The sequence below is a fragment of the Agrilus planipennis genome, unplaced genomic scaffold, assembly GCF_000699045.2.
Source record: "Agrilus planipennis isolate EAB-ADULT unplaced genomic scaffold, Apla_2.0 scaffold324, whole genome shotgun sequence".
NCBI lineage: Eukaryota > Metazoa > Arthropoda > Insecta > Coleoptera > Buprestidae > Agrilus > Agrilus planipennis.
The window spans coordinates 104,775-126,931 of NW_020439055.1; the positions used below are offsets into that span (position 1 = coordinate 104,775).

Genomic DNA, 22,157 nt, shown 5'->3' on the forward strand with positions numbered 1-22,157 from the left:
AATGGGCTACGCAGTGTCATTTATTACTACCCCAGGTGTCTGGGGTATGACAAGGGTCCGTCAATTAACTTTATCATTACATTAAATTTGATTGAAGGGAGATAGGAACGTGATTCTTTCGTCGTTCTTGTTTGTCTTGATGGACTCCTTTCATAATTTATAATTAAACAGGCAAACGAGGAATGGTTGGAAGCATCTAAAAGGAAAAATTTAACGTTCGTAGTCGTTCCCTCGTAAATTCTTCTATGTATTCAGTGTGATGTTACGTTCGCATATTTCTAAGTTTGCCCATTAAGCAGGCGGACAGCTCACTAGGAATAAAAAGTAGATAGAGAGGGTGGAAATGTCCTATTTTTTTTTTTTAAATTACGTCATCGAGATAGCGCTCAAAAATTCATAGAAATGTTGACGCCTTTGAATTCCTGAAAAGCCTATATATCAGCTGGAACGAAAAGGAAAGCGGGCAGGTGTAAAGTGGGTAACAATTATTGCAAAAGAGCATGAAATATTATGATAAGTTGTCATGTATTTCGATAAGTTTTATACAAAAGAAGAAGGGAATTCAACCTTAATCTGACCTTGACCTTGAAGATCAAGACTATTTAAAGCTCAAGTCATTTGTTAAATGAAAACACTACAGTTACTAGGCTACCGTGAAAGTTGCTCATATTCCAGATGACGTCGAAGTCGTGTGCCCATTTCCTAGACAAAGGCTTTAGGAGGAGGTCTAGTAGAGGTAAATTGTATAACAGATTAACGAAGGTATTAAGGTATGTTATCATCATGGGCTCATGCAGTTTGAAAATTGGTTGCACACACACCTTCCTATCATGGTATAGTTTTCCGAACACCGGAAAATCTCACATCCTTAACTGTTTGTGAATATCAATCTAATTTCCTCATTTTTCGGATCGTGCCCTACGATCACATCTCTCCTCTTCCTTATTTACTTTTATGAAGCCGTTTATTCTCCTTCTTTGTAATACCTCCTCTATTATACCTTTTCTATTCACGGTAATTTCGTCATCTTCCACAGCTTCCCCCCTTTTAGTAGTTTACTAATCCAGCTACATGATACTTGAAACGCTTAATCAAAAGATCATGAACATTTTATTACTCTATAGGCGATTATCCACTATTAGCCCTCTTAAGTAGTCGTTTGGGGCAGTTACACTGAAGAAACTAAGAGGCCACATCTTGTTCTCAAGCCACGGATTACCGATCGCACTCTTGGACTATTAGTTCAAGTCCAGACGTAAACTAACTAGTCAAAAGTTAATAAATAAGCAAAAAAATCTGGTGACTTAAGGGTTGAAAGGTTTATATTTGTGTGTAGAACCAACACCTTTTTTAATTATTCATATCCAAACTAAATGGAAGAAATGGAGAATACCTGAATTTTTCTTAAGCTACTCCGAGGAGTATCAAATGGGCTCATTGAAGCACGTGTTTGAATAATCCGGTAAGCATATAAAAATTGTTGTGGCCCATTTCATCTATGCAAATGTTTCTCAAAAAAATTCAAAGAAATAATGAAGAAATTCGTTTTGAATGATAGGTTGACGTTATTGAATTCCAACAAAAGATGTCTTGACCTGGAAAAAGCCGGCTCAAATTGACGCTTATTTTAGAAAGGGCCAAATAACTTTTTGTTTCCACAAATTAATTTTCTTTAAGACAGCGTGAACGATTTTACTGCTGTATCGGTCTTCCCGAGATAATTTATTATCGTGATTAGCGTCAGAATCTCTGCATTGCTATCCAAAAGTCAGCGGACGGCTCTTCAACACCAATTTGACCTAAAATCAATTCGCTGGAAACATTACATAATGTGGATACATCCTTCTCCTTTTAACGTCGCAAACTTTTCATTCAATTCAGGACGAAACTTGTCAATTTCGACAATCGGATATCTCATTAATTTTCAAAAGTTTTCTTCTAGACGTAACTACGAGTGGAATGAAGGTTGAAGGACAAATCTCCTGACACTTCTTCTCCTACCTCAACAGATATTTGCCTAATTACTGAACACAGACTTTACAAATGTTGATATATACATAAACTATAAATTCAGGAGTCAATTTATAGGTTAGATCAGCCTGTGCGGTCCCCTTTATTAGCGCGGCGCTTAACGGGTGCGTAACATGGACGGTCGGTGCGGCGGAAAAGTAAAGGTTAGAAGCTTTTGAATGTGGTGTTACCGGTTAGTGATGAGGATACCGGGGATAGAGAAGGTTATAAATTAAGATGTATTAAAACGAATAGGAGAACAGTGGACTCTATGGAAGTTAACAAAGAGTAGGCGAGATAAGTTGGTAGGACACGTTTTCAGGCATAGACCTTAGAGTCAGAGACATATTAGAGGCAGAAACAGGAGTTACGAGGAGTAAAGGTAGACCTAGATTAGATTAGTGTTCGCGAATAGTTAAGTATGTGGGATGTTCTAGTTTTCGGGAAATCCGAAGATTAGCTCAGGATAAGGAGTGTAGGTGCGTGTCCAACCAGTCTTAGGACTGACGACCTTATGATGAGGATGACGCAATTCGCTAAGTGTTTTATTGATAACTCACAGCTAAATCAGTCTCGTTTGGACGGGTCCAACTAGTTTTATTTATATTGCACTTACTACTGTATATTGCGCAAAAACGTTTAAAATAACAGGAGATTGATCCCTGTATGCTCCACTTTCCAATTGTTGAGGCATGTGTCTCGTTATCTATTTATTAAAGTGCTTTGGAAGGATAGGGTGAGTTTCGCTCACGTTCGAACGCCACAATCCCATGTCGGTTGGGGTGGGCGTTTGAAGATATTGAGAAATTTGATTGCAAACTTGTGGTTCGCTGTTTGGGTGCTTACGCCTAGATATGTCGGGTCGCGAAAGACAATTATCTGATATCTTCGGAATTGTAATTGAATCCGTTTTACGTCAGTTTAGGAGCAAGTTATTTGTCGAAATAGTCGAGTGAACATCTATCACAAATCAGTTAGATGTGGGTTATGCTAGATAGATTATTATTAACATAAAAACCTAGCCAAAAAACTTAGTGTAACTAAGTATTTTAAAATTAACATTAAAATTTGGATTATAGTCTTGAAGAAGCCTAAGAATTTGTAGGCGAGACGTTGATAATAAAAACTTTTTCCAAAAGTTGACTAATTGTCACATTTATGTGCATTTTCTGTATTTTTTTTTTCAAAATTTTAGGTTCAATAGTTTCGAAGATAAGAGGGAGGGCGAATGGTCAATTTTCGCATATTTTCTTAAATAATTCTAAAAATATAATATTATACATAAATATATTTGAGACCCTTCCATCAAACCTTTTCATTTAATATGTCACATGGTANCCCCAAAAATGACCCCCATGTTCAAAATTAATTTATTAATGTTATGCGTCCGTGTTTGGGTCATAGAAATTCATATGTGTACTAAATTTCAACTAAATCGGTCCAGTAGATTCGAAGCAAATTGACTGTGACAGACGGACAGACAGACACACGAGTTATCCTACAAGGGTTCCGCTTTTCATTCGGACGCAAGTAATCCTAAAAAGGGAAGAAATGGAAAAATTTACCATTATTAAAAATTTTTCATTGCCCCGTCGAAAAGAGTATCTGTAGCTTCATGAAGATTTGGTACCTAGCCGTTCTTAATGCGAGAATAGAGTTTTTCAGAATTTAGAAATCATCTATCAGTCTAAGTGGTAAATATTGTAAAAATGGAAACCTTTCCCTTTCATCGTGTTTGTATCTATTCCGTGATGAGCTAGAAGTACCAGCCTCGTGGATCCATTTGATACGTTAATGGTGAGGGTCCTGGAGCTAAAAAGCTGCACATTATGATACCACTTTACAAACGCTTTGGCATTAATCTTTAGTGGTAGTCGGAACATATACAATTTCGGGCTTCCGACTGATCTTAAAATTGTTCAAAAACTGTGATCAATGACTGCAATTCTCTCTCGAAGGTAAGGTGCTGTACTACTTTTGGTTCAAAAATAGAATAGCAAAGAAGCTGTTTTGAACTATTTTCAAAGATAAAAATTTAAATAAATTTGAAATATGTTATCTACTAACAAATGGATACAACTTTACCTACTTTAGTAACCAGAACGACTGTTTACTAGCATCGTGACTCTACTTCAATATGAGAATGTCATCTCATTGGGGGATTTCCCCGTTTTGCAATTTTCATAATCTTTCGCTTGAAAAGGAAATTGCTGTTGCATGATAACATCCTGGTATCCACTGTCGCATCATATTCTTACATACAATGTGAGAATATTTCTGAGTGGCTGTTTCCGTGTATAAAATGTCAAGCTAGCAAATAGGGCGGTTAAAAATAAGGAATAAGAACACGCCATAAAACGCTTCACTAACTAGGCAAACGCCGTTGGAAATCCTTTTAAAGATAGTCGAAGGAACGAAAATAAAGTGGCTGTAGGTACTTAACAGTAAAATGAAATCGATTCTTTATCTTCCTTTTGAAATGTCATGCAGTCTTTTTAACGGATTTCGAATAATGCTAAGGAGGGATTTAAAAATCTTTATACGAATCGACAAAGGTTATCAAACGATACGCTAAAGTGACTTGAAAAAAAAGCCAATTCAACGGACGGTTTGTGTAGTCTTTTATTTCAGCTCCTTTTTTACAATGTCACCATCGACAGAAAGGTTGTGTTTTGAACTGTATAACTTTTAACAAACGCAAAAATGTATTTTACTCGCTATGTCTTTTTGACTTGAAAAAAAAATTCTTTTGGTGTTGTTTTAATCATCTCACAAGATGAAATGCTTTCGACACTGAAATCGATGCTTTTAGGATACTTACTGCTGCAGCTGATTTTTCCACAATTGTTTACTGCTCTCATAGTATGGTGAAGTTCTTACTCCTTTCGCTGTATTGGAGTTCATTCCCACTCGTATCCTGTTTCCTTCCGCTTTCTGTTTATCTGAAGTTGTCTTACCTTTCCATTACTGTTGGCAGTATCAAATATTTTGGTACGTTGTCGCTACACACGTGTTTTATTTATTTACTTATCTTATCTCACAATCAGTGATATTTGTTGGAGAGTAAGGCAAGACATTTCAACATCATCTGGAATATGGACAAACATGTTCGGATAATAAGGGGGATTACTCTTCTACGAGGGCGAACATCCTGCTAGGAACAAGGGGCAGATTGACAGGGTAAAGGTCCCCAATTGTTTTCACAAGAAGATAACGTTCAAAATTTTGCAGAAATATAGATCTCGGTATGTTTAAATGAATTTCGTAACGGTAGGCACGTGATTTGAAACAAAAGGGGTGGCGGACAGGGGTTAAGTAGATAGAAATTATTATTGAGGCGTGACCTGAAGGTTTACATTTAGACAATGGCTTAGAGTTTTAAACTTTTTTTTGCAATCATTTAGGTCAGCGATTCTTAATCATTTCAATCTTTTACCCTTATGACCTTTTAAAGAAGCTGATTTAACCCCCCCAAATCGTTTTTCTTTTTTCCGTTAAAACGCTGCACTCTGACAAATTTTTAACCTTTTTTCCCTAATTAGCTTTTTCACTTTCATTTCTATAGGGTTGTTCGGAAAGTCATTTCGTTTTTTTCCCGACAGAGGATTTAATTGTATTCTTTTGCACCCAACTTCACATTTAAGCGGTATAATTTTTATATGCTTTGAGAGCTCATATAGCAAGGCTTGTGTGTGAAAAATTCCAATTAATTCTACGCAGTAGTTTTTGGTTGGTGCCCTTTTAAATATGGAGAGCGATAAGCAGCATTTTCGACATATCTTACTGTTTTACTACAGAAAGGGTAAAAATGCTGTTCAAGCCAGAAAGAAATTGACTGATGTGTATGGAGAAGGTGTGTTGACAGTACGCCAGTGCCAGAACTGGTTCGCTAAATTTCGATCCGGCAATTTTGATGTCGAAGATGCACCACGTTCGGGAAGGCCGGTTGAAGCTGATAAAGACGCGATAAAGGCATTAGTTGATGTGAACCGGCGAATAACAACACGTGAGATCGGATTGAGGTTAAATTTATCAAATTCAACAGTTTATGACCACTTGAAAGGCCTGGGATTATCCTCGAAGCTCGATGTATGGGTTCCCCATGTTCTCACAGAGAGAAATCTGTGTCGCCGCATTGACGTCTGCGATTCGCTTCTCAAACGTCACGAAAATGATCCGTTTTTGAAGCGCATCATCACTGGGGACGAAAAATGGGTTGTATACAACAACGTCAAACGCAAGAGGTCATGGAGCAAAAAAGATGAACCGGCTCAAACCATTTCCAAAGCCGATATTCACCAAAAAAAGGTGATGCTGTCTGTTTGGTGGGATTTTAAAGGAATCGTTTTTTTTGAGCTTTTACCGGATAACACAACGATTAATTCGGAAGTCTACTGTCATCAGCTGGACAAACTGAATGATGCACTTCAACAGAAAAGGTCAGAACTAATCAACAGGAAAGGTGTAGTGTTTCACCAAGACAACGCGAGACCTCACACAAGTTTGGTCACTCGCCAAAAGCTTTTACAGCTTGAATGGGATACAATGCTACACCCACCATATTCTCCAGACCTGGCACCATCGGATTATTATTTGTTCCGGTCACTCCAAAATTTTTTAGACGGTAAAACCTTCACCTCAAATGAGGAGGTCAAAAACCTCCTCGATCAGTTTTTTGCCAGCAAAGACCAAAAATTTTATGAGCGTGGAATTATGCTACTACCAGAAAGATGGCAAAAGGTGTTGGACCAGAACGGTCAATATATAATTTAATAAAGTATTTGTTTATTATACGAAAACTGTCTTTCATTTCCACAAAAAAAAACGAAATGACTTTCCGAACAACCCTATACTTTATTTTTATTTCGTCCATCCCATCTTTCTTTCCCCAACCACCAATTCCCACCATTCCTAAAAGGAGGATGGAATGGGCCAAAAGTTAAATGATTTTTAGTGAGTTGTTCGACTGCATCGAAATATAACCCTCGTTTTATCCAAACCTATTACCGTAAAATTCGCCCATATTCCCGATGACTTTGAAATCCTGTGCCCTGGCTCCTAGGCTATATGTTTGAAATGGTTGTTCTGGGTACTTCTCCTTTATTCCTCTAAGTATTTATAAAAACTTATTTTTTTCAATTCTCAATTGTGCGAGCCATATTTAATTGATTGATGAATATAAGGGTTGGTGATATAAAAGGGATCTCCGACGAGAACTTCTTCCAAAAATCGTTTTTATGATAAACTACTAATTTCTAATACTAAATTGGGCCAGAAACTTCGACGCTCATCGCCTTTAAATCGAATCAGAATTTCATTCGCAATAGCCTGATTATAAGTCGCTAATTGAATTCGAAACTTTGCGCCTGGTGAATAAAAAAGGTACCGATGCGGAGGTAGAATTAATTATAGATGTTGGGAGCTGGGAATTCAATAAGGTCGTGAACGGTGGTCGTCGTGCAAGTGTGTATGTATATAAGACTGTGTTTAGAACTATAGGGACAAATTTAGCATCCTTCTTTCGGAAACGGAAGAAGAACCAAGTTTATGGACGCTTGACGCGAAACAGAATTACGAAAGCGGCGACGGGGGGCGGCTTCGTCGTCGGGCCTTGGAAGTCTTTCGACTGTTGATTGAATGGGAAATTGAATTTTCCGAGAGTGCGCCCGTCAAATGTCGTGAAAAAAGTGTTAGCTTCCCATAGAAACTAGACGTGGAATGTGGGTACAAAACGTTCGATATCGGAAATACGCTCCATTAATTAAATTTAGTGAATCTTTTCTCAGGAACCCATTCTAAAGTGACGTTATATCGATATTAACTTTGCACACTTTGCAGATTTAGCCTTACCGTTTTTGTTTCGTCTTATCCATAAATACCCGTTGTGCATGTATGTAGTACCAAATTTTCCAGGTCTTGTATGCACAATTAGTTTAACTAGCACTAAATGTCCTGTATAGGGTGCTTCTGAAATAAGTAGAAAGCTTTCGATGGTAACTGGGGAACTAGATGCAATAGGGAATCGCACGGTGAATAAAGCAGCATGGTTAAGGGACAAAACAATTTACAATCCGAAGCCGGCCCTGGTCGTGAATTGGCAACGTACAGTGAAATTGTGATAACAACTAAGCAGCTGCATCGATGCAGAATGTAAACTGTACACAGTCCATGCCAATTTTCTATTATTTATTGGCTTAGTCCCGTTCGAATTTTGGCCACCAATTTATATTGTCATATAATACTCGTCAGTATAGTAAAAAAGGGAAAAGATGTTTCGTCCCGAGAGCACGCCTGGACTCATCAGTAAGGCTGAGGACCTGCTCTATGCTTTAGACATCTGGAGATCTGTAGGTTCGGAAGGAAATCAGTGCTCTTATATACTAATCGCGGTGATTTCTCGTCGCCTACTAGAGATGCTGACTGAGGTGTAACCACCTAGCGGATGACGCCGAAGCTAGAGGTGTGTGGCGCGATCTGGCGCAAGACAGGCGGGTCACCACACGAATCTTATTTGCTGCTATCAAAATTGTCGCAGGTAAAAAAACAGATTAAACACTGAAGGCGCGTACGACAGACTAGGCATGCAAATGTGAGTTAGTTATGAATTCTGAGTAGTTCTTGATTGCCCTCCGCGAGAAGAAGGTAATTGTTGGTTTGTAAGTTTCAATACGATGGACATCTATTAAATTTTTTGTCGTAAACTGCCTGCAGCCATTATTTTTACGTTGAAATACTTTAAAGAATATTAAAATTCCTCCGGCTATTTCTACTAACATCAAGTACATGTGGAATGTTGAACGCCTTGTACAAATTCGCCTGCTAGAGTGGCCGATTTGTTTTAATAGGCAATGCGAAATTGCTTTTCCACGTTGCTTGCCGTCGCCCGTGACGTCGTTTCTTACGTGCATCTTCAAGTGCATCTCTGCTCCAAAAGTTGTCGATATTCATCTGGTCTAAGTTTAGATGGTTTCATCCTTCGTCTCGCTTCTTTATTTCTCACTAGTTCGAAATTGCGGAAGAACGGAGAATTATTATTAACTCAGAAATATTGCGCTAAACTTGGAACGAAGTTTTTTCGAGAACTAAATAGATACTGCTGGACATCATCTTTTTCTACGGAGTGGTTAATTATAACTTAGTATCATTAAGTTTCGGATAGTTTATTTGCGCGCTATCGTCTATAGAAACATCTTTCATTAAAATGTAATAGAAATTAAGAAAAGAAATTATACCAAAACATTTAAAGATATTCGACTTATATTTCGTTTGCAGCTATCTTCACATGTCTTGTACATCATTAGCATAGTGCTGTGGTGTTTCATACACGCGTTGTTTCATACAACCTCTTAGAAAAAAGGTTTTGCTGTGTAAGATCTGGATTACCAAGTAGGTAAAAAAGCAATATGAGAAAAATTGGCAAATCTTATACAAATCCACACGTAGCTGAAAATCAGAAACCCGTTTCCAGATTTGCATCCTCCTCTCTTCCCTTCCACCGGAATGGCTTCTTATATCGGCAATTCCCGATACCGTAACAACAACAAATCAGCGTACAGCTCATAGTTACTGCAAATCACTAATTGATTGAATGCGGCGTTGCGTTGTCGTACTTTTCTGCGTTATTTACCAGGGACGGACTACCTAATACTCATAAAGTGAATATTAATGTTGCGGTGTATTTTTTTTTTGTTTGACAGTCAACGTATGACTCCTCTTTTTGACAGCATTACAGTATTGGATGCATACTTCATGAAGAGAGTTTAGCTTGCCGTAATTTTGTCTAATTATATAATTAAAATTTAATCAGATAATGTATAGGTGTATGTTATCATTGACAAGTTTTCCGCAATGAAACACACGTTTCAGTATGTCGTACAATGTGCTGAGCTGGGAAACGTCTTTATATGACGTAAGGGACATTTTTCCGTCTCTTTGTCAACGGTTCTTTAGCAGAAGCGTATATTAAATGAGTTAAGTTATTGATTGGGTACTGTTGCTACCGTCGATTGCTTAAATTGACGTCTGAAATGATCAATAAATTGTACGAGACGACAGGGCACAAAATGGAAATTGGCGCAAATATTTTTGGTTGCCAATTAATTTGGTTAACTGCTTCGCTCGTGTTAAGGCAGGTATATGTATGTGCGTATCCACGGCCACGTCCAATTAATTAAATCGACATAGATTTTACCGGTAGACATAGTGTTGCGTTGCCCGATTTGAAACAAGTCAACACATTAATCTTCTAAATTACTTTCGACAAACAAACAAGATGTGAGGGTGTTGGACGAGTGACGAATGGTGGGGGCTGAGGTTTAGCTCTCATTTTGCACTTCGGCCTGGCTGCGAGCCGGAATCGTTTGCGAAACCACAACCAACCAGCTCTGTTTTAAAAGAGAAATGTCAGAAGGAAAACGCACAGAAAAAGTTGACCGATATTGCGAAACAAAATGGAAACATTCCTCCTGCGTGAAAATAAAACGATATTGACCTAACTTTAATCTGTTGATGCTCATCATCATAAGGTCGTCAGTCCTAAGACTGCTTGGACACGCACCTCCACTCTTTCCTATCCTGAGCTAATCTTCGCATTTCTGTAAAACTAGAACAACCTACATCATTAACTATTTGAGAACAATAATCTAATCTAGGTCTACCCCTACCCCTCCTAACTCCCGTTTTTGCCCTAATATGTCTCTGACTAGACCTTCATGCCTGCGAAGGTGCTCTACCAATCTATATTGTCTATTTCTTATTGACTTCCATAGAGCTCTCTGTTCTCCTATTCTTTCTAATACCTCTTCATTTCTAATCTTCTCTATCCACGGTATCCTAATCATTCGCCTGTAACACCACATTTCGAACGCTTCTAACCTTTTCTTTTGGGCTGCGCCCACTGTCCATATTTCACACCCGTACAGCGGCGTGCTCCACGCATACACCTTCAACAACCTTTTTCGAATTTCTAAATTAACCGTTCGCGAGCATAGAGGTGACTTCTTTTTATTGAAGGCGACTCGACCCTGCACTATCCTCTGCTTTATATCCCTAGTACTCCTTCCGTCCTGACTTCCTAGATACCTAAAATCAGTCACTTCTAATTTTTCGTCTCCTATCTTATATTCGCTCATTCTCTACTTTTTCTTCCCTTGCATCCCAGTTGATACTGCGGGAATTTAATATCTAGTTATCAGTTAATGAGGGTATTGTAAGACAATTTTTAGGAATGTTTCTCTTTGCAGTTCGTCAAATCATATGTGCACACAAGCGCAAATGTAAGCATAATCTAAGCACTGGAAGCTTCGAGAAGTTTCTAGAATGTGTGACATAGCCTAAGGTTCAATTCCGGACCTACCTATTCTGGTCCAAGTTTTCTTGAATCATTTAGACAATTGCAGTAATATTTATCTACTTCTCTTCTTGATTCGTCTGTATTTTCTACCACCTATCCATTCTTATGATTCCTGTTTTGACAAGAATTGGATATGTTTAATGCAAAAACTAGTAAAAATAGCCTTTACCATACCGGCATCTGCTAGTATCCGAGCTTAATCACCGCTAATATGTATGAGCAGGGGTTTGAGATGTCGCACCATAGATATTAGAGGTAAGGATAAAATTTCTGAGATAACTCAATATGTTTGATTATTTGATTTGGGGGCAATAGTATCTGAGCATTGTCCAGTACGTAGGAGGTTATTAGAGCTAAGTTACAACAGTCCTTGTTATCCCCTGTTTTCTGTAGTTTCAAACAAAGCGGTACTCCCGTCTTGTGTCTTGGATGTCTAGTATCCGAAACTGTGGGCCACCGGTAACAATCCGGGGATGATGTAAAGAGTCATTCTCCCAACTCCACAGGCCTTCCAATCCATAGCTGGTGGGTGGTTGATCTTCTGCTACAACCCTCTCTTAAGCCTTAGCGATTTAGACCATAGCTTGGCATTTGGGAAGACATCGCTTCGATTCCGCGTCCGTCTGAACTCATTCAACCTTTTCTGTGGTTTTCTTGCATTATTTAGGTAAATTATGGGGCAATAATAAATAAATAATCCATAGATCATCTTTCATTTTTTCTTCTGTTTTTATTTCGTCTGTCTTGTCTTTCTCTCCTAAACAAGCACCTGTTCATCCCTACGTTTCCGAGAAGGAAGCTGAAGATCTTCAGTCGCTTCGTCCTCCTACTTTGTACTAAAATGTTTACAATGATTCTTTTCAATGGTTTCGATTTATGTTTTTTAAATCTTTACTTTCTATCATACAATTTTTCGTATTTGTGTATGCTAATAAACTTATTTATGGATGAATCTGATGAAATACTTTATTGACCATTATTGTACTATTGTAGTATACATATCCGTAAAGCAGGTCAACTCTGATGTATTGTATGTCATCGTGTCATATCTTACTGCATGCCGCATTGCTGCACATTATATCGTTAACATGCACATCCAGCACCTGCCAATTCAGTTTCCAGTTTTAATTTCTAGTGCGTGATTCATCGTTGAAACCATCAAACTAATATACTGTAAGGTAATTAATTTGGTGTGTGTTTTAAATATGATTCACAGCTTGTTCAATATCGTCTAAGCGAGTTATGTGGATTTTAGGAATTTCACTTGATGATTATCACCTTTTTGCTTGTTTGTAATATTTTTAGATCGAAATACTATTTAATAGTGGAGAGGTTCCATGGGGTCTCGACTCCTTCTCACAGAAATTCGAATGTTAGAATTGTGGTAGTGCATTATCCATTAAATATAAAACTAAATAGGTACTGATGAAACAGACAATATTGTCCTTTTGTGTGACAGGCGCTCTTGAGATGAAAATCCACCTGTACCTACCTGCTACTTTTTTTTTTAACTCTGAACAATTCTGAACTTTTCTGTAATTTCAAATTAAAATTCTGCCTCATTCTATGCGGTTTTGTTTTTCTGATATATTAAAATTTAAATGGAGTTGTCCCGTTAAATAACTCGGTCGTAAGTAATCTGCAGGATAACCGGCGGATCTTTTCGAGCGAGAAAGATTTCGAATGTAGTTGTGACATTTGCAGGTAAACCTGCAAGCGACGTTATAAAATATTTATTAGTGGGCCGGATAGGCCTTTGTATACGGATATGTATTGTACTGCAGTATACCATATCTACTTTTTATTTTTTGAACGAAACTCTTGGCCCAGCTTTAGACATAATTGAAAAATGATTGCAGTGTAAAATTGAGAAAAGCGAAAACTTTGTTTGAGTGAATAAATAAATACTGACGTAGAAGAGAAAAATGAAAGAAGAAGCTTCATGAAAACTTCAAGAGCAATATAAAATACGGGCCCGAATTTGATATCAGTACAAGGGTGAATCAAAAGGATGTTTGGACGGTGGAACATCGTATGTTTTTGTATGATTCAATAATAGCTACGCAGTGTGTATTTCGACATCTCTTCAATGTTGGGCATGATGGAACCCTGTCATCAAGAAACTCGATTTTAAAATAGTTGAACAACTTTAGAACCACTGACTCTTTGAGACTTAGCACTGCTGAAGGAGGCGATCGAACAGCGAGAACCCTTAAAGACATCGAAGGAATTAGACAATCTGTGGAAGCACGTTCCGGCTCTAGGCAGATATACCCTCCGCATCCTCCCTCATTTCAGCTACTATGGAGCTTTGGACGGTGGAACATCGTGTGTTTTTGTACGGTTCAATGATCGCTACGCAGCGTGCATTTCGACATCGCTTCAATGTTGGGCATGATGGAACTGTACCATCAAGAAACTCGATTTTAAAATACGCGAACAACTTGAGAACTGTTGATTCTTTGAGACTTGGTATTTCTTATAGGAGGCTATCGAACAGCGAGAACCCTTAAAGACATCGAAGGAATTAGACAATCTGTGGAAGCACGTTCCGGCTCTAGGCAGATATACCCTCCGCATCCTCTCTCATTTCAGCTACCATGGAGCTTTAGACGGTGGAACATCGTGTGTTTTTCTATGGTTCAATGATCGCTACGCAGTGTGCATTTCGTCATTGCTTCAATGTTGTGCATGATGGAACTGTACCATCAAGAAACTCTATTTTAAAATAGGTGAACAACTTCAGAACCACTGATTCTTTAAGACTTGTATTGCTGGAGGAGGCAATCGAACAGCGAGAACCCCTAAAGACATCGAAGGAAGTAGACAACCTGTGGAAGCACGTTCCGGCTCTAAGCAGATGTACCCTCCGCATCCTCCCTCATTTCAACTACCATGGAGCTTTGGACGGTGGAACATCGTGTGTTTTTGTATGGTTCAATGATCGCTACGCAGTGTGCATCTAGACATCGCTTCAACGATAGAACTGTGCCATCAAGAAACTCTATTTTAAAATAATAACAACTTCAGAACCACTGATTATTTGGGACTTGGTACTGCTAGAGGAGGCGACCGAACAGCGAGGACCCCTGAAGACATTGAAGGAATTAGACAATCTGTGGAAGCACGGTCCGGCTCTAGGCAGATATACCTTCCGCATCCTTCCTCATTTTGGCTACCATGGAGCTTTGGACGGTGGAACATCATCTGTTTCTGTATGGTTCAATGCATTTAGACATCGCTTAAATATTGGGCCTGATGGAACCGTTCCATCAAGAAACTCGATTTTAAAATACGCGAACAACTTCAGAACTGTTGATTCTTTGAGACTTGGTATTCCTTATAAGAGGTTATCGAACAGCGAGAACCCCTGAAGACATCGAAGGAGTTAGACAATCAGTGAAAACACATTCCGACTCTAGGCAGATACACCCTCCGCATTCTTGTTCATGTCAGCTACCATGGAGCTTTGGACGGTGGAACAACGTGTGTTTGTGTATGGTTCAATGATCGCTACCTAGCGTGCATTTCAGCATCGCTTCAATGTTGGGTAACATGGAATCGTGCCATCAAGAAACTCGATTTTAAAATGGCTGAACAACTTCAGAACTGTTGATTCTTTGAGATTTGGTTTGTAAATGCTTAAACCACATAATACAAAATGATTCTACTAAAATAAAGTACACACACCAGACAAATAAATTTAATTGAAAACTGAAGGTTTATGATCATTTGGCGAAGGCGCTTACCAATTATTCGAGTTCGGTATATGAGAGTTCGGTGTCTATAAATGAATGAGTAGTTTACAAATGCTGAATTAAGTATCCACTGTTTACGAATAATTATGGGTGTTTGACTATAGTTGTAATTTGATTTTTTGATTCTTGACGAAAATCGATCAGGAGCCAAAGTTGTTATGATATCATTTTGCTTAAAATAATAATGTAGGAAACTCATGAAACCAGGGGTAATCAATGCAGGGAGTTATCTAAATTTGTCTATGATGTGTTTGTATTGCAATGTTCAGATTTATATAGTTGGGACGTTTATGCAAACAAAATTCAAAAGGAAAATGTATTTAAAAAATATTCATGTTGTGTATACATTTGTATTTGGCATCTGCATTAGCTTTAGCTTAGATAAGAGTACTAAAAAAGTTGAAATTAGTTTAGCTCCAACAAATGACGAAGTTATATTCATTGTTTCGTTAATTGGTTCCTTTCCGTTTTTCAGGAGTGAAACCCGATATCTCGATGGAGGGCCCTGCATGATAATTTAAGGTGAGTGTTTTTTATCGATACTTTCATTGGCTTCAAGCTGGTGGTGCTAATGAGTTCAAAACTCAACTGCAACGATCACATACATTAATATACCTTTATTACGAAAAACTCCTTATAAGGACGATCTTACGAGAGTTGGCATATCATATATTTCTAACGAAATGATCTTTCCATCTAACGAATCGAACTTTTTCTTGTCCAAAGTCAATGTACTTCAAACTGTAAGTTCCATGCGACAATTGACTTCTCATTTTCGTTATGTTGACATTTTATGTATGAACTAATTCCGTAATTAATTTCTGTCAATATTTCTCATTTCAAAAATTCTTACCCATAATTCTATTGAGGTAATACGATAATAGTATAAGTGAGTACATTATGTAAGTTGCCCTGATTCGAATCGAAGTTTTCGAGTTTCTGAGTTTGACTCCGGCGCGAACTCGACGGCTGATTCTGGAGTGGGGTTGTGAATGTAAACCGCGTACAACGTGGATTGCGGAGGCAGTTTTTCGCCGGCATTTGCTCCCACTTCAACTACCAGTAGATAGTGCTTGCCTACTTGCTTGTGTACTTGCGAAGGACCTTACGAAGTTCAGAAAGTTCGCTATTACCCTCGTCATCGTGAAAATATACCACTCGGAAAATATTGAAAAAGTTCTTGCTCTCAACGGTGAGGTTATCATGATACCTGGTTCAATTTACGTACATACTTGCCTGTAATATTCTGAAAAGTTTCTTATTGTCATAGATATATGTATGAACAGACGAAAGCCGTTTCTAAATTATTTGAACGAATTACATACATATCTAAAGATAGTAGGATAGCCCAAAACAAAATTAATATATTTTTAGATTGATCTAGTATGAAATTGTGTTAATTGATGTTTTAATAATGCTCGATTAAAAACAATCAGATTTTTAAAATTTTACAAAACTGTTACAAATCGAAGTTTCTTTTCTTCATTTTTTTTTGCGTTCTTTTTATTATTGTCTACGTTTGAAACAGTAAATATTCTCAATATTTAATATTGACAGGTCGCTGACGAGCATCATAAGTACACAAGTTTAAAAATTTAGAAAATGTCGAGCGACCTTTATAAATTGATATATTTAATTGGCATTTTTAAAATATTTACAAATTCAGACGTAGGCAATAATAACTTGATGAAAATGTAACTTACAACGAGAAAATCCAATTTTGAACAGTTTTGGAAAATTTTAGTGAAGATCCTAATTTGGTGACATTTACTAAGACATCTTAAATTACCTAATATATTTTCATATGGGGTCAGAACAAAAAAATATTCGTTTTCTTTGGTGGTCCTTATCTGTAGGTACGTACATATATAAAGTAAGAAAAAATTTGAAAACTTTTAAATGCGTGAAATATTTTATTGTAACTGTATGCTCGTTTTGATTTATTGTTGTCGGAGTACCTACTAGAGCATTACTAAAGATTAAGATTACTATTTATATCTAAGACTGCGACTAGTTTGCAGATTATTGCATTAATTACGTAGTTGTAGTCGTTTTTGCGATCATAATTATCGTAGGGTCTCCAGTTGTAGGACTGATTGGATATGCACCTCCAATCTTTTCTATCGTCTCTAAGTTTTTTACCAAATTTAATATAAAGACCTTAAGGCGTGGGTTCAAAAAGTTTTGTTGTTCATTGACCATAGAGTTATTGTTTTTTGATTATTAATTGTTCCATTATGAAATAATCCGGATCACCATCTAACAATTGAACATTATCGGTATCGATGGAATGATTATGTGCGCACCTAGAGCGCGATTTTGTCGCATTTAAGTATATGATACCTCCACGACGGGGTCATCCTGTAAAATCTTAGAGCATAAATACCTGAAGGCAGCATCCTACCGCAGGATGTAGGCAATATGCGGCACCATTCCTAATTTTTCCAACGCAGCTTGATTGGCACTCCTTTCCCAGTCGCATCTGTGTCCAGTAAAACCTCTTTACCTACATCGCCTTAGAAAGAGAAGGAATTGTGGCTCACAATTCCTATCATTATTGCACAACTGCATTAAACCTACGGGTGTTTTATTTCCATCAGCTACTAATGCTATTGGGCGGACAGTCCCACCAAACTACGCCGGAGAGTAAGGTGATGGGCTCTCTTCAGTCCCTTTGTAGAAATCGTTGAAACGGGTGGATGGTGATGGTTGGGATGAGAAAGATAAGACGGACGAAATGAAGACAGAAGAAAGTGAAAGATTATCTATAGGTACGATGCTGTCTGCAGATACTTATGGATAACTGATTTTTTCGTGTTCCTCAAATCCCTTTTGCTCAAATGCCCGAAGTATAGCAATTAAATTAATGTACGTTAAAATAATTGAAACTGAGTGACTCAAATCAATACTTATTGTAAACGTTAAATTAGTATATGTTTTAAAGTTTTCAAATCATTTAAGTAGGTAGTTTGCGTAAGAATGACAACGTTTTTTTAAAAACTTTCCTAGCTGTAGCTCTTAGCAAATTGGAAAAAACAAGTAGGTAAATGTAATTTTTAAAGTTCCTGAAATAATTTATTGTCTTTTAAGAGAGTGGAAACTTGAACTTACTTGGAATATTCGAATTCGAATTGAATCTAAAGTAATTATTCTAATTAAACCAAACTAGTTCAACCCAAATAGGCACATAATGTGCCCTAATGTATTAATGAGGCGAATTTATGATGAAGAGAACTTTACATAAGTTATTAAGTGCCAAGGTACAATGCTGCAAATATGTTTAGTACATCGGTTAATTGAAAGGATAAGGTAAGAGTGTTATCTTCACTAATAAATGGTGATCATTCCTAATTAAAGTTTCTTCTCTGATTGAACTGGGGAAACTCATTTATGTTAGGTCAGTAGCAGCTGAATAATAACGTATTAGATTTAGGTATTTACTACTATTTATTAGCTGCATGTAATAATAATAATAACAATGAACCTATGACGGACTCCCCTATGTTTAATTAGACATGTTTCACAACTGTTGCACCACTGAAAATTTGNAATCATTGTTCTCTTCACATAAAATTTCAATTAACATGTGGTGCCGTCGTTATTTGGGTGTAAAGCTCTTTGTTACCGGCGAATGATAAGGATACTGTGAATAGAGAAGGTTAGAAACGAAGAGGTATTAGAAAGAAAAGGAAAACAGAGGACTCTATGGAAGTCAATTAAAAATAGGTGGGATAGGTTGGTAGGACACCTTCTCGGGCATGACGGTCTAGTCAGAGACATTAGAGGCAGAAACAGGAGTTAGAAGGAATAGAGGTAGACCTAGACTAGATTACTGTTTGCAAATAGTTAAGGATGTGGTATGTGCTTATTCTAGGGAAATGCGATGATTAGCTCAGGATAGAAAGGAGTGGAGGTGCGTGTACAATCAGTCATAGGACTGACGACTTTATGATAATGATGAGCTCAATGGCGTAATTTAAAAAGAGATGGGACATCTATTTTGACCCCTCAGTATTTACTCGTTGCTTCTAATCGGCAGTCCGCCTACTTAGAACCCCCCCTCGGCCGCCCTTATTATCCGAACATTTTACAAAAGTTTGAAATAACGTTAAAATCTCGTGTCCACTTCTTCAACTACACGTGTACACTAATAGGTTTAAAGTGTACTTCAATCCACCTTGCGGTGGTGTACATTCACCTACAAATAGGCTACTCCAGCATTTGTATAAAATTCGAACGGGTGTTCTGTTGTATTTATTCGTATTTGCCTGCCTTTTATAGCTACTAAAAACCAAAAAGTGGATAAGTGCAATCGTTAAAATAATATGAAATTTCTGAAGTAATCGATATTTATAATACGTGTATCTTTCATGTCCAAGGTTACTAATTCTCTACAATATTAACATTCAAATAGTTTTGTCTCAAATTTTTTCTGAAATATACTTAATATTTTTTTATTAGCATTGATATTAACAATTTTATATATGTTATACATACTTAACATCTACATGAATATGTATAACAATTGATGTGACTTTTCATTGGATATTACTAGTTGAGATTACTGTTTTATGGAAAAAATAATATGGATTCATATCAACAATACGTCCAAATTTTCCCCAGTACTTTTGATTAATAAACTCAATTTTCGGAACGACTAGGAAGGTCCGCAATTTCGTGTAATATGTGAACGTGAACCGACTTGAGGATTATGACCTCCGTGACCCTTTTTTTAGTCCTTTTCCCTATACAAATACTGAATACACACGTGATTTATCTAAAGGCATTTCGTTTTCCTTACAAATAGTATTCATTGTAATAAAAAAAAATTTATTGTGCCTGTGTTTTTACGTATGCGGATACCTAGGTCTCTTTTGTAAAGCGCTGCGAATGCATTTCGTATAATGGACAGGTTTATCTACAGTATAATTATGCTGTGGACTAACTATTCAACGACATACGGCACGTATTCTTCGTTTCAGATTGCCTCCAGTTATCCGGCATACAAAGTTATTCATTCCTATTCCTGCTTCTAACTATCCTTTCATGACCAGAGGAAGTTTCCTGATATCTTCATTATCTTATTAATTCTCTTTACTCTTGTTACTGCTTGTAATATGTCTCTAACTAGGTATCCTTTCATGTCTCAAAAGGGGTCCCATTATGTTGAATCTCTTTGCTCCTGTTCTTGCTTCTAATATGTCTCTTTAAGTATCCCTTCATCTCTCAGAATGAGTCCTATCATATCTCTTGTTATTCTGCAGTCTTCTAGTCCTTCAATGAAAGAATCAATTATTGAAACAGTCGATATTAATCGATTCTTTGGTGCATTCGAAAGAAAACTATGTGTGGCTGTATTACTCATACGTTAGACCTTTCTGTTTGTTTTGTTGTGTTGTCAGACGACTCGTAGCATAGAATTTCTACAATATAAGTTTTCAAGTTCTCGTATTCTATGCATGTTGAAACTTATTGCGCTGTCATTTTGAATTTCAGCGGTATTGTGCGAGTGTTGTAACATAATATGTTGATGGTATTTTTAATCTTTTGTGTTCGACGGGTTAGTATTATACATATTATGGCGTTGTTCACCTAAAACAAGCGGAAAGAAAATTGTAGACAAATTTTCACGAAGTCGTATGCAAAAAAAATAACTAAATTCGAATATAAAACAAAAACTATTACGTTTTATTTTTAAATCAAGGTGGAATGTCACAGCAGTTACAGATTTTGAAATACAAAATTGCAACTGAAATAAGTAGCAAGCTTGCAAGAGGTGATTATAAAACAAGAAAATTAAGTAAACGTTTGAAGGTCTGAAAGTCTACCGTTTTCGAGCAAAACGTATTTGAAAGTACAGGCAAGAATCAATCCGGCCCTGGTGGGATCACAAAGAAAAATGCGACATTGCATTGTATTTTGATACTCATGTATTGTTTGTTATTTGTTGGATTAGATTCTTTTACCGTTGTAGGCTCGTATTACGTATGATTATAGATAATCGAAGTCATAAGAAGTAGGTCAGTGTGCCAGTGTCGTAGGTCAGTGTAAAATAGTGCGTACTATTAGCGATCAGTGTAACATAAAAGTATTTTTCTTCACTATATTTTTGAATCATATTTGAATTTTACAACAAGTATAAAGACTAATACAGTCGCGAGCTGCTACCGGTTATATGAAAACAGATTTGATTTAACACACTTTTCGTCCTACATCAATATTAATAGGGAAATTTATAAAACAGATTACTTTCTTTGTTTATTTTTACATTATATTGTTTTTTTTTCCTTGCTTTGAGTTTTTTGATGTGTGTATTTTTTCTTGGTATATTTGCATTTATAACTTATCTAGGCAAAATTATACTTTGAAATTGCTTATGGCTTAAATTTAAAGTACAAACGTATGCATGAAAATTAATAAAAATAGATCAAAACTATTGAATGTAAAAGTATTCTTAAAACTAATATAAAAATAGGAAACAATAAATCAAAAAAAAAGTCGCCGATTTTCGGATAACTCAGGATGGAAAAGGCACTAGAGATATAAAATAAGAATAGTGCAGGGTTGGGATGCTTTTAACAAAAACTCAACTTCAGTTAAAACGCCATCTGTCTAGCAAAAACTAGTTTCATTATCTTCATAAGTCAATTCTAGTTTTGATTAGGTAAAATGATAATTAACAAATACTTTTAGTTTATTCTAATTGTGATTGGATATATTCTGGTTGAAGCTTTTATGACACTATTCAGTAAATTCTAAGTATAACGTAAAGATTTTAGTTGATCACAGACCCTGAACTTGAACAGTGAAATTTTCTGATTTTGTTGTTTATTTAATATTATTAATAATATTGCAGTATTAGCATCTAGCAAGGAGAGATAGCTTTACATAAAATGGAAGCGGTACTAACAAAACAGTACTGTATGAAAATAAATAAAAGTAAAACTAAAATACTGGTATACAAGGGAAGAAAAAGTAGGGAAAGAGCCAATATAAAGATAGGAGACGAAAAATTAGAAGAAGTGGCTGATTTTAGA

The 22,157-nt window shown here is 36.8% G+C and overlaps 1 protein-coding gene across 2 annotated transcripts in view; it reads left to right on the top strand.

Moving 5' to 3' along the window:
• LOC108742156 (FERM and PDZ domain-containing protein 2-like) overlaps positions 1 to 22,157 on the top strand; it is a 152,892-nt gene that overhangs the window by 34,569 nt on the left and 96,166 nt on the right. The window contains exon 2 of one of the 2 annotated variants that reach the window (XM_018477221.1): positions 15,596 to 15,642. The gene's annotated coding sequence lies outside the window, so the exon portion shown is untranslated. Of the gene's footprint in view, positions 1 to 15,595; positions 15,643 to 16,165; positions 16,313 to 22,157 lie in introns of those variants that run through there. The other variant, XM_018477222.1, reaches the window with a different exon arrangement.